The sequence below is a fragment of the Triturus cristatus genome, chromosome 12 (assembly GCF_964204655.1).
Source record: "Triturus cristatus chromosome 12, aTriCri1.1, whole genome shotgun sequence".
NCBI classification, from domain to species: domain Eukaryota; kingdom Metazoa; phylum Chordata; class Amphibia; order Caudata; family Salamandridae; genus Triturus; species Triturus cristatus.
This window is the reverse complement of record NC_140595.1, coordinates 217,739,470-217,752,771: the sequence shown is the minus strand read 5'-3', so window position 1 is coordinate 217,752,771 and position 13,302 is coordinate 217,739,470. Positions and strand designations below refer to the sequence as shown.

The window sequence follows — 13,302 nt, the reverse complement described above, 5'->3', positions numbered from 1 at the left end:
TTCCTGAGCTCTCTGCTTGCTCATTTGCATAAACAGAGTGCAGGAGAGGTGCCTCATGGGAAAGAGCTTGTGCAGTGCATGAGATTGCTTTTCTTGACTGACTTGAAACTTCACGATCGCAGGCAGTATATTTTCTTATCTCCCAAAGATCCTGCTGCCAGATCCCAGAGGTCACCCTCCTTTTTAAAGGTGGGACCAAGACTCATGCTGTGCTTTTCATAGGGCTTGCCCGTTATTTGTGCCCGTTAGAGGTGCCCTGAGAGGTCGCCAATCCTGAGTCAGCTTCCTCTCAGGTAGACTTGAAGGGGCACGTCAGACTTGTTTCACGTGTCTCCAGCCTAGACAGATATATCCTTCTATATTCAGGTTTAATGAAAGTACGTGTGAAAAAGGCACATACGGTGCATGGCTATGTGTAGAGCGTGTTGAAAGCGTAAAATGGCTAGGGGACAAAAGGCCTACAGTGCCACTTAACTAAAAGCCTGATTCACATTTCCTGTTCCCCTTCCCCAGCAGCCCCGACAACTCCTAATGAGCTGAGGTGAGTACAAAAGAAATTTGCATATTCCCAGACATACACATGTGAACAGTCCACCTTTTTGTACCTTGAGCAGAGACTTTGAAATGTTGGCCTGTTTTGCCCACCGGCCTGGTTCTCGCCCTCTTTCTTAGAGCCTGAAAATACCTTTCAGGTCCTCACCCTCGCAATGACAGGGTCTTTGATGTGCCGCCACTTACCCTAGAGAGCTATATTGTCACTTACTCTGGTTTCTCTTCAAAACGAAAAAATCTTTCGCCTTTTACTAAAGATTTCCGTGGAGAGGAACATTTAAGAGTTTATTCAATTTTTTTAAGCCTTGCCACAGGTGAGGCTGTTTATCATTTGTTTAAAAGAAAAGCATTACAAGTTGGGGAATATCCAGCAATTGTCTGCTGCTTTTTTGGGGGACATGAGTTTGGTGTTTTATTCCTGAGCTCTCTGCTTGCTCATTTGCATAAACAGAGTGCAGGAGAGGTGCCTCATGGGAAAGAGCTTGTGCAGTGCATGAGATTGCTTTTCTTGACTGACTTGAAACTTCACGATCGCAGGCAGTATATTTTCTTATCTCCCAAAGATCCTGCTGCCAGATCCCAGAGGTCAACCTCCTTTTTAAAGGTGGGACCAAGACTCATGCTGTGCTTTTCATAGGGCTTGCCCGTTATTTGTGCCCGTTAGAGGTGCCCTGAGAGGTCGCCAATCCTGAGTCAGCTTCCTCTCAGGTAAACTTGAAGGGGCACGTCAGACTTGTTTCACGTGTCTCCAGCCTAGACAGATATATCCTTCTATATTCAGGTTTAATGAAAGTACGTGTGAAAAAGGCACATACGGTGCATGGCTATGTGTAGAGCGTGTTGAAAGCGTAAAATGGCTAGGGGACAAAAGGCCTACAGTGCCACTTAACTAAAAGCCTGATTCACATTTCCTGTTCCCCTTCCCCAGCAGCCCCGACAACTCCTAATGAGCTGAGGTGAGTACAAAAGAAATTTGCATATTCCCAGACATACACATGTGAACAGTCCACCTTTTTGTACCTTGAGCAGAGACTTTGAAATGTTGGCCTGTTTTGCCCACCGGCCTGGTTCTCGCCCTCTTTCTTAGAGCCTGAAAATACCTTTCAGGTCCTCACCCTCGCAATGACAGGGTCTTTGATGTGGCGCCACTTACCCTAGAGAGCTATATTGTCACTTACTCTGGTTTCTCTTCAAAACGAAAATATCTTTCGCCTTTTACTAAAGATTTCCGTGGAGAGGAACATTTAAGAGTTTATTCAATTTTTTTAAGCCTTGCCACAGGTGAGGCTGTTTATCATTTGTTTAAAAGAAAAGCATTAGAAGTTGGGGAATATCCAGCAATTGTCTGCTGCTTTTTTGGGGGACATGAGTTTGGTGTTTTATTACTGAGCTCTCTGCTTGCTCATTTGCATAAACAGAGTGCAGGAGAGGTGCCTCATGGGAAAGAGCTTGTGCAGTGCATGAGATTGCTTTTCTTGACTGACTTGAAACTACACGATCGCAGGCAGTATATTTTCTTATCTCCCAAAGATCCTGCTGCCAGATCCCAGAGGTCACCCTCCTTTTTAAAGGTGGGACCAAGACTCATGCTGTGCTTTTCATAGGGCTTGCCCGTTATTTGTGCCCGTTGGAGGTGCCCTGAGAGGTCGCCAATCCTGAGTCCGCTTCCTCTCAGGTAGACTTGAAGGGGCACGTCAGACTTGTTTCACGTGTCTCCAGCCTAGACAGATATATCCTTCTATATTCAGGTTTAATGAAAGTACGTGTGAAAAAGGCACATACGGTGCATGGCTATGTGTAGAGCGTGTTGAAAGCGTAAAATGGCTAGGGGACAAAAGGCCTACAGTGCCACTTAACTAAAAGCCTGATTCACATTTCCTGTTCCCCTTCCCCAGCAGCCCCGACAACTCCTAATGAGCTGAGGTGAGTACAAAAGAAATTTGCATATTCCCAGACATACACATGTGAACAGTCCACCTTTTTGTACCTTGAGCAGAGACTTTGAAATGTTGGCCTGTTTTGCCCACCGGCCTGGTTCTCGCCCTCTTTCTTAGAGCCTGAAAATACCTTTCAGGTCCTCACCCTCGCAATGACAGGGTCTTTGATGTGCCGCCACTTACCCTAGAGAGCTATATTGTCGCTTACTCTGGTTTCTCTTCAAAACGAAAAAATCTTTCGCCTTTTACTAAAGATTTCCGTGGAGAGGAACATTTAAGAGTTTATTCAATTTTTTTAAGCCTTGACACAGGTGAGGCTGTTTATCATTTGTTTAAAAGAAAAGCATTAGAAGTTGGGGAATATCCAGCAATTGTCTGCTGCTTTTTTGGGGGACATGAGTTTGGTGTTTTATTCCTGAGCTCTCTGCTTGCTCATTTGCATAAACAGAGTGCAGGAGAGGTGCCTCATGGGAAAGAGCTTGTGCAGTGCATGAGATTGCTTTTCTTGACTGACTTGAAACTACACGATCGCAGGCAGTATATTTTCTTATCTCCCAAAGATCCTGCTGCCAGATCCCAGAGGTCACCCTCCTTTTTAAAGGTGGGACCAAGACTCATGCTGTGCTTTTCATAGGGCTTGCCCGTTATTTGTGCCCGTTGGAGGTGCCCTGAGAGGTCGCCAATCCTGAGTCCGCTTCCTCTCAGGTAGACTTGAAGGGGCACGTCAGACTTGTTTCACGTGTCTCCAGCCTAGACAGATATATCCTTCTATATTCAGGTTTAATGAAAGTACGTGTGAAAAAGGCACATACGGTGCATGGCTATGTGTAGAGCACAGTGGTGGCTCTGAGCATATCGATTGGAGGGATGGTGTTGAAAGCGTAAAATGGCTAGGGGACAAAAGGCCTACAGTGCCACTTAACTAAAAGCCTGATTCACATTTCCTGTTCCCCTTCCCCAGCAGCCCCGACAACTCCTAATGAGCTGAGGTGAGTACAAAAGAAATTTGCATATTCCCAGACATACACATGTGAACAGTCCACCTTTTTGTACCTTGAGCAGAGACTTTGAAATGTTGGCCTGTTTTGCCGACCGGCCTGGTTCTCGCCCTCTTTCTTAGAGCCTGAAAATACCTTTCAGGTCCTCACCCTCGCAATGACAGGGTCTTTGATGTGCCGCCACTTACCCTAGAGAGCTATATTGTCACTTACTCTGGTTTCTCTTCAAAACGAAAAAATCTTTCGCCTTTTACTAAAGATTTCCGTGGAGAGGAACATTTAAGAGTTTATTCAATTTTTATAATCCTTGCCACAGGTGAGGCTGTTTATCATTTGTTTAAAAGAAATGCATTAGAAGTTGGGGAATATCCAGCAATTGTCTGCTGCTTTTTTTGGGGGACATGAGTTTGGTGTTTTATTCCTGAGCTCTCTGCTTGCTCATTTGCATAAACAGAGTGCAGGAGAGGTGCCTCATGGGAAAGAGCTTGTGCAGTGCATGAGATTGCTTTTCTTGACTGACTTGAAACTACACGATCGCAGGCAGTATATTTTCTTATCTCCCAAAGATCCTGCTGCCAGATCCCAGAGGTCACCCTCCTTTTTAAAGGTGGGACCAAGACTCATGCTGTGCTTTTCATAGGGCTTGCCCGTTATTTGTGCCGGTTAGAGGTGCCCTGAGAGGTCGCCAATCCTGAGTCAGCTTCCTCTCAGGTAGACTTGAAGGGGCACGTCAGACTTGTTTCACGTGTCTCCAGCCTAGACAGATATATCCTTCTATATTCAGGTTTAATGAAAGTACGTGTGAAAAAGGCACATACGGTGCATGGCTATGTGTAGAGCGTGTTGAAAGCGTAAAATGGCTAGGGGACAAAAGGCCTACAGTGCCACTTAACTAAAAGCCTGATTCACATTTCCTGTTCCCCTTCCCCAGCAGCCCCGACAACTCCTAATGAGCTGAGGTGAGTACAAAAGAAATTTGCATATTCCCAGACATACACATGTGAACAGTCCACCTTTTTGTACCTTGAGCAGAGACTTTGAAATGTTGGCCTGTTTTGCCCACCGGCCTGGTTCTCGCCCTCTTTCTTAGAGCCTGAAAATACCTTTCAGGTCCTCACCCTCGCAATGACAGGGTCTTTGATGTGCCGCCACTTACCCTAGAGAGCTATATTGTCACTTACTCTGGTTTCTCTTCAAAACGAAAAATTTTTTCGCCTTTTACTAAAGATTTCCGTGGAGAGGAACATTTAAGAGTTTATTCAATTTTTTTAAGCCTTGCCACAGGTGAGGCTGTTTATCATTTGTTTAAAAGAAAAGCATTAGAAGTTGGGGAATATCCAGCAATTGTCTGCTGCTTTTTTGGGGGACATGAGTTTGGTGTTTTATTCCTGAGCTCTCTGCTTGCTCATTTGCATAAACAGAGTGCAGGAGAGGTGCCTCATGGGAAAGAGCTTGTGCAGTGCATGAGATTGCTTTTCTTGACTGACTTGAAACTACACGATCGCAGGCAGTATATTTTCTTATCTCCCAAAGATCCTGCTGCCAGATCCCAGAGGTCACCCTCCTTTTTAAAGGTGGGACCAAGACTCATGCTGTGCTTTTCATAGGGCTTGCCGTTATTTGTGCCCGTTGGAGGTGCCCTGAGAGGTCGCCAATCCTGAGTCCGCTTCCTCTCAGGTAGACTTGAAGGGGCACGTCAGACTTGTTTCACGTGTCTCCAGCCTAGACAGATATATCCTTCTATATTCAGGTTTAATGAAAGTACGTGTGAAAAAGACACATACGGTGCATGGCTATGTGTAGAGCGTGTTGAAAGCGTAAAATGGCTAGGGGACAAAAGGCCTACAGTGCCACTTAACTAAAAGCCTGATTCACATTTCCTGTTCCCCTTCCCCAGCAGCCCCGACAACTCCTAATGAGCTGAGGTGAGTACAAAAGAAATTTGCATATTCCCAGACATACACATGTGAACAGTCCACCTTTTTGTACCTTGAGCAGAGACTTTGAAATGTTGGCCTGTTTTGCCCACCGGCCTGGTTCTCGCCCTCTTTCTTAGAGCCTGAAAATACCTTTCAGGTCCTCACCCTCGCAATGACAGGGTCTTTGATGTGCCGCCACTTACCCTAGAGAGCTATATTGTCACTTATTCTGGTTTCTCTTCAAAACGAAAAAATCTTTCGCCTTTTACTAAAGATTTCCGTGGAGAGGAACATTTAAGAGTTTATTCAATTTTTTTAAGCCTTGCCACAGGTGAGGCTGTTTATCATTTGTTTAAAAGAAAAGCATTATAAGTTGGGGAATATCCAGCAATTGTCTGCTGCTTTTTTTGGGGGACATGAGTTTGGTGTTTTATTCCTGAGCTCTCTGCTTGCTCATTTGCATAAACAGAGTGCAGGAGAGGTGCCTCATGGGAAAGAGCTTGTGCAGTGCATGAGATTGCTTTTCTTGACTGACTTGAAACTTCACGATCGCAGGCAGTATATTTTCTTATCTCCCAAAGATCCTGCTGCCAGATCCCAGAGGTCACCCTCCTTTTTAAAGGTGGGACCAAGACTCATGCTGTGCTTTTCATAGGGCTTGCCCGTTATTTGTGCCCGTTAGAGGTGCCCTGAGAGGTCGCCAATCCTGAGTCAGCTTCCTCTCAGGTAGACTTGAAGGGGCACGTCAGACTTGTTTCACGTGTCTCCAGCCTAGACAGATATATCCTTCTATATTCAGGTTTAATGAAAGTACGTGTGAAAAAGGCACATACGGTGCATGGCTATGTGTAGAGCGTGTTGAAAGCGTAAAATGGCTAGGGGACAAAAGGCCTACAGTGCCACTTAACTAAAAGCCTGATTCACATTTCCTGTTCCCCTTCCCCAGCAGCCCCGACAACTCCTAATGAGCTGAGGTGAGTACAAAAGAAATTTGCATATTCCCAGACATACACATGTGAACAGTCCACCTTTTTGTACCTTGAGCAGAGACTTTGAAATGTTGGCCTGTTTTGCCCACCGGCCTGGTTCTCGCCCTCTTTCTTAGAGCCTGAAAATACCTTTCAGGTCCTCACCCTCGCAATGACAGGGTCTTTGATGTGCCGCCACTTACCCTAGAGAGCTATATTGTCACTTACTCTGGTTTCTCTTCAAAACGAAAAAATCTTTCGCCTTTTACTAAAGATTTCCGTGGAGAGGAACATTTAAGAGTTTATTCAATTTTTTTAAGCCTTGCCACAGGTGAGGCTGTTTATCATTTGTTTAAAAGAAAAGCATTACAAGTTGGGGAATATCCAGCAATTGTCTGCTGCTTTTTTGGGGGACATGAGTTTGGTGTTTTATTCCTGAGCTCTCTGCTTGCTCATTTGCATAAACAGAGTGCAGGAGAGGTGCCTCATGGGAAAGAGCTTGTGCAGTGCATGAGATTGCTTTTCTTGACTGACTTGAAACTTCACGATCGCAGGCAGTATATTTTCTTATCTCCCAAAGATCCTGCTGCCAGATCCCAGAGGTCAACCTCCTTTTTAAAGGTGGGACCAAGACTCATGCTGTGCTTTTCATAGGGCTTGCCCGTTATTTGTGCCCGTTAGAGGTGCCCTGAGAGGTCGCCAATCCTGAGTCAGCTTCCTCTCAGGTAAACTTGAAGGGGCACGTCAGACTTGTTTCACGTGTCTCCAGCCTAGACAGATATATCCTTCTATATTCAGGTTTAATGAAAGTACGTGTGAAAAAGGCACATACGGTGCATGGCTATGTGTAGAGCGTGTTGAAAGCGTAAAATGGCTAGGGGACAAAAGGCCTACAGTGCCACTTAACTAAAAGCCTGATTCACATTTCCTGTTCCCCTTCCCCAGCAGCCCCGACAACTCCTAATGAGCTGAGGTGAGTACAAAAGAAATTTGCATATTCCCAGACATACACATGTGAACAGTCCACCTTTTTGTACCTTGAGCAGAGACTTTGAAATGTTGGCCTGTTTTGCCCACCGGCCTGGTTCTCGCCCTCTTTCTTAGAGCCTGGAAATACCTTTCAGGTCCTCACCCTCGCAATGACAGGGTCTTTGATGTGGCGCCACTTACCCTAGAGAGCTATATTGTCACTTACTCTGGTTTCTCTTCAAAACGAAAATATCTTTCGCCTTTTACTAAAGATTTCCGTGGAGAGGAACATTTAAGAGTTTATTCAATTTTTTTAAGCCTTGCCACAGGTGAGGCTGTTTATCATTTGTTTAAAAGAAAAGCATTAGAAGTTGGGGAATATCCAGCAATTGTCTGCTGCTTTTTTGGGGGACATGAGTTTGGTGTTTTATTACTGAGCTCTCTGCTTGCTCATTTGCATAAACAGAGTGCAGGAGAGGTGCCTCATGGGAAAGAGCTTGTGCAGTGCATGAGATTGCTTTTCTTGACTGACTTGAAACTACACGATCGCAGGCAGTATATTTTCTTATCTCCCAAAGATCCTGCTGCCAGATCCCAGAGGTCACCCTCCTTTTTAAAGGTGGGACCAAGACTCATGCTGTGCTTTTCATAGGGCTTGCCCGTTATTTGTGCCCGTTGGAGGTGCCCTGAGAGGTCGCCAATCCTGAGTCCGCTTCCTCTCAGGTAGACTTGAAGGGGCACGTCAGACTTGTTTCACGTGTCTCCAGCCTAGACAGATATATCCTTCTATATTCAGGTTTAATGAAAGTACGTGTGAAAAAGGCACATACGGTGCATGGCTATGTGTAGAGCGTGTTGAAAGCGTAAAATGGCTAGGGGACAAAAGGCCTACAGTGCCACTTAACTAAAAGCCTGATTCACATTTCCTGTTCCCCTTCCCCAGCAGCCCCGACAACTCCTAATGAGCTGAGGTGAGTACAAAAGAAATTTGCATATTCCCAGACATACACATGTGAACAGTCCACCTTTTTGTACCTTGAGCAGAGACTTTGAAATGTTGGCCTGTTTTGCCCACCGGCCTGGTTCTCGCCCTCTTTCTTAGAGCCTGAAAATACCTTTCAGGTCCTCACCCTCGCAATGACAGGGTCTTTGATGTGCCGCCACTTACCCTAGAGAGCTATATTGTCACTTACTCTGGTTTCTCTTCAAAACGAAAATTTTTTTCGCCTTTTACTAAAGATTTCCGTGGAGAGGAACATTTAAGAGTTTATTCAATTTTTTTAAGCCTTGCCACAGGTGAGGCTGTTTATCATTTGTTTAAAAGAAAAGCATTAGAAGTTGGGGAATATCCAGCAATTGTCTGCTGCTTTTTTGGGGGACATGAGTTTGGTGTTTTATTCCTGAGCTCTCTGCTTGCTCATTTGCATAAACAGAGTGCAGGAGAGGTGCCTCATGGGAAAGAGCTTGTGCAGTGCATGAGATTGCTTTTCTTGACTGACTTGAAACTACACGATCGCAGGCAGTATATTTTCTTATCTCCCAAAGATCCTGCTGCCAGATCCCAGAGGTCACCCTCCTTTTTAAAGGTGGGACCAAGACTCATGCTGTGCTTTTCATAGGGCTTGCCGTTATTTGTGCCCGTTGGAGGTGCCCTGAGAGGTCGCCAATCCTGAGTCCGCTTCCTCTCAGGTAGACTTGAAGGGGCACGTCAGACTTGTTTCACGTGTCTCCAGCCTAGACAGATATATCCTTCTATATTCAGGTTTAATGAAAGTACGTGTGAAAAAGGCACATACGGTGCATGGCTATGTGTAGAGCGTGTTGAAAGCGTAAAATGGCTAGGGGACAAAAGGCCTACAGTGCCACTTAACTAAAAGCCTGATTCACATTTCCTGTTCCCCTTCCCCAGCAGCCCCGACAACTCCTAATGAGCTGAGGTGAGTACAAAAGAAATTTGCATATTCCCAGACATACACATGTGAACAGTCCACCTTTTTGTACCTTGAGCAGAGACTTTGAAATGTTGGCCTGTTTTGCCCACCGGCCTGGTTCTCGCCCTCTTTCTTAGAGCCTGAAAATACCTTTCAGGTCCTCACCCTCGCAATGACAGGGTCTTTGATGTGCCGCCACTTACCCTAGAGAGCTATATTGTCACTTATTCTGGTTTCTCTTCAAAACGAAAAAATCTTTCGCCTTTTACTAAAGATTTCCGTGGAGAGGAACATTTAAGAGTTTATTCAATTTTTTTAAGCCTTGCCACAGGTGAGGCTGTTTATCATTTGTTTAAAAGAAAAGCATTACAAGTTGGGGAATATCCAGCAATTGTCTGCTGCTTTTTTTGGGGGACATGAGTTTGGTGTTTTATTCCTGAGCTCTCTGCTTGCTCATTTGCATAAACAGAGTGCAGGAGAGGTGCCTCATGGGAAAGAGCTTGTGCAGTGCATGAGATTGCTTTTCTTGACTGACTTGAAACTTCACGATCGCAGGCAGTATATTTTCTTATCTCCCAAAGATCCTGCTGCCAGATCCCAGAGGTCACCCTCCTTTTTAAAGGTGGGACCAAGACTCATGCTGTGCTTTTCATAGGGCTTGCCCGTTATTTGTGCCCGTTAGAGGTGCCCTGAGAGGTCGCCAATCCTGAGTCAGCTTCCTCTCAGGTAGACTTGAAGGGGCACGTCAGACTTGTTTCACATGTCTCCAGCCTAGACAGATATATCCTTCTATATTCAGGTTTAATGAAAGTACGTGTGAAAAAGGCACATACGGTGCATGGCTATGTGTAGAGCACAGTGGTGGCTCTGAGCATATCGATTGGAGGGATGGTGTTGAAAGCGTAAAATGGCTAGGGGACAAAAGGCCTACAGTGCCACTTAACTAAAAGCCTGATTCACATTTCCTGTTCCCCTTCCCCAGCAGCCCCGACAACTCCTAATGAGCTGAGGTGAGTACAAAAGAAATTTGCATATTCCCAGACATACACATGTGAACAGTCCACCTTTTTGTACCTTGAGCAGAGACTTTGAAATGTTGGCCTGTTTTGCCCACCGGCCTGGTTCTCGCCCTCTTTCTTAGAGCCTGAAAATACCTTTCAGGTCCTCACCCTCGCAATGACAGGGTCTTTGATGTGCCGCCACTTACCCTAGAGAGCTATATTGTCACTTACTCTGGTTTCTCTTCAAAGCGAAAAAATCTTTCGCCTTTTACTAAAGATTTCCGTGGAGAGGAACATTTAAGAGTTTATTCAATTTTTTTAATCCTTGCCACAGGTGAGGCTGTTTATCATTTGTTTAAAAGAAAAGCATTAGAAGTTGGGGAATATCCAGCAATTGTCTGCTGCTTTTTTGGGGGACATGAGTTTGGTGTTTTATTCCTGAGCTCTCTGCTTGCTCATTTGCATAAACAGAGTGCAGGAGAGGTGCCTCATGGGAAAGAGCTTGTGCAGTGCATGAGATTGCTTTTCTTGACTGACTTGAAACTACACGATCGCAGGCAGTATATTTTCTTATCTCCCAAAGATCCTGCTGCCAGATCCCAGAGGTCACCCTCCTTTTTAAAGGTGGGACCAAGACTCATGCTGTGCTTTTCATAGGGCTTGCCCGTTATTTGTGCCCGTTGGAGGTGCCCTGAGAGGTCGCCAATCCTGAGTCCGCTTCCTCTCAGGTAGACTTGAAGGGGCACGTCAGACTTGTTTCACGTGTCTCCAGCCTAGACAGATATATCCTTCTATATTCAGGTTTAATGAAAGTACGTGTGAAAAAGGCACATACGGTGCATGGCTATGTGTAGAGCGTGTTGAAAGCGTAAAATGGCTAGGGGACAAAAGGCCTACAGTGCCACTTAACTAAAAGCCTGATTCACATTTCCTGTTCCCCTTCCCCAGCAGCCCCGACAACTCCTAATGAGCTGAGGTGAGTACAAAAGAAATTTGCATATTCCCAGACATACACATGTGAACAGTCCACCTTTTTGTACCTTGAGCAGAGACTTTGAAATGTTGGCCTGTTTTGCCCACCGGCCTGGTTCTCGCCCTCTTTCTTAGAGCCTGAAAATACCTTTCAGGTCCTCACCCTCGCAATGACAGGGTCTTTGATGTGCCGCCACTTACCCTAGAGAGCTATATTGTCACTTACTCTGGTTTCTCTTCAAAACGAAAAATTTTTTCGCCTTTTACTAAAGATTTCCGTGGAGAGGAACATTTAAGAGTTTATTCAATTTTTTTAAGCCTTGCCACAGGTGAGGCTGTTTATCATTTGTTTAAAAGAAAAGCATTAGAAGTTGGGGAATATCCAGCAATTGTCTGCTGCTTTTTTGGGGGACATGAGTTTGGTGTTTTATTCCTGAGCTCTCTGCTTGCTCATTTGCATAAACAGAGTGCAGGAGAGGTGCCTCATGGGAAAGAGCTTGTGCAGTGCATGAGATTGCTTTTCTTGACTGACTTGAAACTACACGATCGCAGGCAGTATATTTTCTTATCTCCCAAAGATCCTGCTGCCAGATCCCAGAGGTCACCCTCCTTTTTAAAGGTGGGACCAAGACTCATGCTGTGCTTTTCATAGGGCTTGCCCGTTATTTGTGCCCGTTATTTGTGCCCGTTCGAGGTGCCCTGAGAGGTCGCCAATCCTGAGTCAGCTTCCTCTCAGGTAGACTTGAAGGGGCACGTCAGACTTGTTTCACGTGTCTCCAGCCTAGACAGATATATCCTTCTATATTCAGGTTTAATGAAAGTACGTGTGAAAAAGGCACATACGGTGCATGGCTATGTGTAGAGCGTGTTGAAAGCGTAAAATGGCTAGGGGACAAAAGGCCTACAGTGCCACTTAACTAAAAGCCTGATTCACATTTCCTGTTCCCCTTCCCCAGCAGCCCCGACAACTCCTAATGAGCTGAGGTGAGTACAAAAGAAATTTGCATATTCCCAGACATACACATGTGAACAGTCCACCTTTTTGTACCTTGAGCAGAGACTTTGAAATGTTGGCCTGTTTTGCCCACCGGCCTGGTTCTCGCCCTCTTTCTTAGAGCCTGAAAATACCTTTCAGGTCCTCACCCTCGCAATGACAGGGTCTTTGATGTGCCGCCACTTACCCTAGAGAGCTATATTGTCACTTACTCTGGTTTCTCTTCAAAACGAAAAAATCTTTCGCCTTTTACTAAAGATTTCCGTGGAGAGGAACATTTAAGAGTTTATTCAATTTTTTTAAGCCTTGCCACAGGTGAGGCTGTTTATCATTTGTTTAAAAGAAAAGCATTACAAGTTGGGGAATATCCAGCAATTGTCTGCTGCTTTTTTGGGGGACATGAGTTTGGTGTTTTATTCCTGAGCTCTCTGCTTGCTCATTTGCATAAACAGAGTGCAGGAGAGGTGCCTCATGGGAAAGAGCTTGTGCAGTGCATGAGATTGCTTTTCTTGACTGACTTGAAACTTCACGATCGCAGGCAGTATATTTTCTTATCTCCCAAAGATCCTGCTGCCAGATCCCAGAGGTCACCCTCCTTTTTAAAGGTGGGACCAAGACTCATGCTGTGCTTTTCATAGGGCTTGCCCGTTATTTGTGCCCGTTAGAGGTGCCCTGAGAGGTCGCCAATCCTGAGTCAGCTTCCTCTCAGGTAAACTTGAAGGGGCACGTCAGACTTGTTTCACGTGTCTCCAGCCTAGACAGATATATCCTTCTATATTCAGGTTTAATGAAAGTACGTGTGAAAAAGGCACATACGGTGCATGGCTATGTGTAGAGCGTGTTGAAAGCGTAAAATGGCTAGGGGACAAAAGGCCTACAGTGCCACTTAACTAAAAGCCTGATTCACATTTCCTGTTCCCCTTCCCCAGCAGCCCCGACAACTCCTAATGAGCTGAGGTGAGTACAAAAGAAATTTGCATATTCCCAGACATACACATGTGAACAGTCCACCTTTTTGTACCTTGAGCAGAGACTTTGAAATGTTGGCCTGTTTTGCCCAC

At 45.3% G+C, this 13,302-nt stretch overlaps 13 non-coding genes across 13 annotated transcripts; all 13 read left to right on the top strand.

Annotated features, from left to right (window-relative positions):
- The first annotated feature begins 759 nt into the window (after positions 1-759).
- On the top strand, positions 760-874 carry LOC146774277 (U5 spliceosomal RNA). Its single transcript, XR_014972688.1, has one exon. It is a non-coding gene; the product is annotated as a U5 spliceosomal RNA (small nuclear RNA).
- An 852-nt stretch (positions 875-1,726) lies between these two features.
- On the top strand, positions 1,727-1,841 carry LOC146774276 (U5 spliceosomal RNA). Its single transcript, XR_014974170.1, has one exon. It is a non-coding gene; the product is annotated as a U5 spliceosomal RNA (small nuclear RNA).
- An 852-nt stretch (positions 1,842-2,693) lies between these two features.
- Positions 2,694-2,808, top strand: LOC146774275 (U5 spliceosomal RNA). The gene has a single exon (XR_014973631.1). It is a non-coding gene; the product is annotated as a U5 spliceosomal RNA (small nuclear RNA).
- Positions 2,809-3,696: 888 nt separating this feature from the next.
- LOC146774274 (U5 spliceosomal RNA) lies at positions 3,697-3,811 on the top strand. Its single transcript, XR_014974271.1, has one exon. It is a non-coding gene; the product is annotated as a U5 spliceosomal RNA (small nuclear RNA).
- Positions 3,812-4,664: 853 nt separating this feature from the next.
- Positions 4,665-4,779, top strand: LOC146774273 (U5 spliceosomal RNA). Its single transcript, XR_014974639.1, has one exon. It is a non-coding gene; the product is annotated as a U5 spliceosomal RNA (small nuclear RNA).
- Positions 4,780-5,630: 851 nt separating this feature from the next.
- Positions 5,631-5,745, top strand: LOC146774272 (U5 spliceosomal RNA). The gene has a single exon (XR_014973857.1). It is a non-coding gene; the product is annotated as a U5 spliceosomal RNA (small nuclear RNA).
- Positions 5,746-6,598: 853 nt separating this feature from the next.
- LOC146774271 (U5 spliceosomal RNA) lies at positions 6,599-6,713 on the top strand. The gene has a single exon (XR_014972686.1). It is a non-coding gene; the product is annotated as a U5 spliceosomal RNA (small nuclear RNA).
- Positions 6,714-7,565: 852 nt separating this feature from the next.
- LOC146774270 (U5 spliceosomal RNA) lies at positions 7,566-7,680 on the top strand. Its single transcript, XR_014974168.1, has one exon. It is a non-coding gene; the product is annotated as a U5 spliceosomal RNA (small nuclear RNA).
- Positions 7,681-8,532: 852 nt separating this feature from the next.
- On the top strand, positions 8,533-8,647 carry LOC146774269 (U5 spliceosomal RNA). Its single transcript, XR_014974796.1, has one exon. It is a non-coding gene; the product is annotated as a U5 spliceosomal RNA (small nuclear RNA).
- Positions 8,648-9,498: 851 nt separating this feature from the next.
- On the top strand, positions 9,499-9,613 carry LOC146774268 (U5 spliceosomal RNA). Its single transcript, XR_014973856.1, has one exon. It is a non-coding gene; the product is annotated as a U5 spliceosomal RNA (small nuclear RNA).
- An 889-nt stretch (positions 9,614-10,502) lies between these two features.
- On the top strand, positions 10,503-10,617 carry LOC146774267 (U5 spliceosomal RNA). Its single transcript, XR_014974363.1, has one exon. It is a non-coding gene; the product is annotated as a U5 spliceosomal RNA (small nuclear RNA).
- An 852-nt stretch (positions 10,618-11,469) lies between these two features.
- LOC146774266 (U5 spliceosomal RNA) lies at positions 11,470-11,584 on the top strand. The gene has a single exon (XR_014974638.1). It is a non-coding gene; the product is annotated as a U5 spliceosomal RNA (small nuclear RNA).
- Positions 11,585-12,449: 865 nt separating this feature from the next.
- LOC146774265 (U5 spliceosomal RNA) lies at positions 12,450-12,564 on the top strand. Its single transcript, XR_014972685.1, has one exon. It is a non-coding gene; the product is annotated as a U5 spliceosomal RNA (small nuclear RNA).
- Positions 12,565-13,302: the final 738 nt, after the last annotated feature.